The sequence below is a fragment of the Corvus brachyrhynchos genome, unplaced genomic scaffold (genome assembly GCF_000691975.1).
Source record: "Corvus brachyrhynchos isolate BGI_N302 unplaced genomic scaffold, ASM69197v1 scaffold60, whole genome shotgun sequence".
NCBI classification, from domain to species: domain Eukaryota; kingdom Metazoa; phylum Chordata; class Aves; order Passeriformes; family Corvidae; genus Corvus; species Corvus brachyrhynchos.
The window spans coordinates 5,924,613-5,928,129 of NW_008236767.1; positions in this window are offsets into that span (position 1 = coordinate 5,924,613).

Below are 3,517 nucleotides of genomic sequence, written 5' to 3' on the forward strand. Positions count from 1 at the left end.
TCGGGACATCCCGCTGCTGCTGCTGCTGCCACGTCGGTGGCCTCCCGCACCCGGCCGGCCCGCAGGCTCCATCCCAGCCGGCCGAGGGCTAGGAGAGCTAATGCTCTCTCCTCGCTCTGCTGCTGCCTCGCTGGAGGTACGCAGTTAAACACTTCTTAATTTATATCATAAATGACTGCTCTCCAGCTTGCCGGGGTGGGACCAAAAAGGCAGATAAAGATACTAAATGTGCCCCCTAAAACAGCGAATACCCCTATTATTATATCACACCTTTAAAGCAGCATTTGTGGGTCCTCAGTTTCCCATACATGCGTTATCCAACTCTAAAACTACAGTCCTGCACCACAGTATCATCCATATTTTTTTCCCAAGTTTGAATAGAAAGCCACACACATACTTAGGTCTGTAAGAATATGCTTCTCCTGTGACATCAGCTTGTCTCAATCACCGTGAGATTGTCCACGAGCAGTTTATGTAAAAAGGCAGTGAAGAGAACACTACTTATTTGCTGTGCTTTGCATTTCAAATAAGTAACACTAGAGGTCTTGTTTATTGGCAAGTCATAGAAGGAAAAAATTGAATATATTCACAGTGCGCTCTGCTGCACATATCCATGTTGTATACACTACTCAGACTACAGTTTATGGGGGTCCATGAGATATTTTTCTGTTAAGCTGAGATAAAATGATAGTTGACAAAATTTGATGTAATTTACACCAGGAAATATGGTGGAAAACGGTATGCTGTCAGTGTGAACAGTTGTATTGAAGGGATATGTTTCCATGCACAGTTAACTGTTGAATATTCTATTTAGGTGCCAGCAAAAGGGGAAGCTGAAATAGCCCCACTGAGGATGAAGGTGGATCTCAAAGCCTCAATGAGCTGTGGTTCCAAACAAGGTGCCAAGAAATGCAAAATAGGTGGGTATCCTAACTCCTGGTGTCCCATGTTGTAATAGGTAATTACATGGCAAAAGCAGCAGATTACGGTGAGGGGAAGCTAAAATGATTCAGCAATGAATTTTTGCTTATGAAACAAACCAGAGAAGATGTTTGTTTATTATGCTGACATTTCAAGGTGAACAACATCGGTGAGGAATGGTGTTGCAACCAGAGCTTTGTAAGCTGTGAGTTAACAGGAGGAGCCTGTTTCCAAAGCTTGTGCTTATGCAAGTATGAAAGCACATGACTTCCCTGCTCTTATGCTGAACTGACCTAAGGAGCAGCCAGCTACCATTCTATAAGTGATGAAAATGACAATGATGATTAATAATTTATATACCTAAATTAGACGCTTCAGTGTGGTGGTGGAATGTTACAGCTCATTGCAATCTTTAGGTAAAGAGTGGATGTGATAAGTGAGAAGGGTCTTGGGAAACACAGAGTGTTTTAGGATAGCTTGCATTCCACTCACTGCCAGCTAGATTTGATGATTCCTTTAGAGAATTATTTAGCATTTTGAAATTAAGTATTTGTGTGGCTTTTTGTCTCAGTTTTCAGTGTTTCAAAACACTGAATTTTGTTGTCAAACAGAAAACTTATTCTCCTGATTAATGTATGCACTGTAACTAGTCTCTAGCCGCACACTTACCTTTCTCTGCAATTAACTTTGAATTGGTACCAGAAGCTCCATTTTCTAAGTAATAGTAAAAACAGAGGAATGAAATTGTCCATAACATTTGACTGCACTGAAAAAAATCCAAAAAACCTGCAACAGCTAGAGAAGCCACGGAGTCACAGTTCTGTGAGTGGTATTTTTATTATTGACCTTCCAGTAACAAATCTTCACATGTCTGGCATTTGTTTTAATCATAACAAAGCTATTAAACATAGCAAACAGGGCAAAAGCACAGATAGATCAGTCTAAAATTTAAAAATACATCACTAACAATATCAAGAGCAGGGGTAACCACACAACCAAGAACGCTCAATAATGACAGTTCACCAGCATCTTCATTTGCCTCTGCACACTTTATATATGCCCCATGTTACGAGAAGTTAAAAGACGTCACAAGAGGCTGTCGTGGTTTAACCCCAGACATCAACCAAGCCCCATGCAGCCGCTCGCTCACTCCCCACCAGTGGGATCAGGGAGAGAACTGGAAGTGCAAAACCTACAAAACTCATGAGATAAAGACAGTTCAATACAGAAAGCAAAAGCTATGCACACCAGCAAAGCAAAACAAGGGATTAATTCACTGCTTCCCATGGGCACACAGGTGTTTACATCCCCAGGAGAGCAAGGCCTCAGCACAGTTACTTGGAAAGACAAACACCATCACTCCAAATGGTCCCTCCCTCCTTCTTCTCCCCACATTATATAGTGGACATGATGCCATATGGTGTGGAATTTCACCTTGGTCAGTTGGGTGTGCCTCCTCCCACCCTCCCATATCCCATGCCAACATGCCAGTAGGAAAAGCAGAGGCGGCCTTGGCTCTGTGCAAGCCCTGCTCAACAACAACAAAAGCATCTCTACATTATCAGCCTGTGTTCAGCACAAATCCAATACACAACCCCACACCAGCTACTGTGAAGAAAATTACTCCAGCACAGAGGCATGTCAAATTAAGCCTATCAAGTCTATCAAGCAAGTCTATTAAAATAATTCACTATCCTTTTTTCATGTGCATAAGCATCAGTCAAACACATATCCTAAACTCCACCCATGTAGTGGGGGATTTGGCTGAGATTTTCTCATGGTGTAAATCCTTTGGCATACTTGCAGTTGTCAAGGTGATAAAGTTGACAGTATTTCAGTGAGTATGCTTGTTGTGATGCATGAAATTGTCAAAACTGCAATGGTCATGCAGTAAATGAAAGTATAATTCATTTTATTGGCTTTTTCATTGGTAATAAAGATTAGGGTTAGAGAATTACTCTTGTCCTCAAGCCCACTGGACCTTTTGAAGATTTCTGGTGGATTACACATTGAACAATACTTTTTGTTACTAAAAATGTGAAGATGCTAACTTGCAAGGTGCTGAGATTAATGGTATTGAAAAGTATCTTCACTGCTGAGCTGCAATAGGTGCTTTAAATACATGTTATTAATTACTAGTAATTATTATATCTCACTGCTTTTAATAAATGGTCAAGTATTTATCAGTATACTAATAAGACATATGTGTATTGTCAGCATGTAAAACTTAAAACTCTACTGCCAAAAAGAAAAATATGAGTTTAGTAGAATACGATTACTTTATACAAGTGCTCAATGAATAATTATCTTACTGGGCAGCTGAATGACTTGTGTTTATCTTTCTAAAAAATACAATCCATTCACATACTCCAAACAGATGTGAAAAAAAAAAAGCTTTGATAAATACAGAAAAATTAAGTGATATTTTAACACTTTCTGACAAAACTCATTTCTGCAGTCTCCAATAATTTTTGCTGAATTTGTGGAAGAATTTTATTTGACATTCAAAATGGTTTGATATTGTATCAGTGCTAACTATTAATGTACCTCTTCAGATCATGTGGCAATTTGTGTTCATGTAATTGGAGGAACAAAA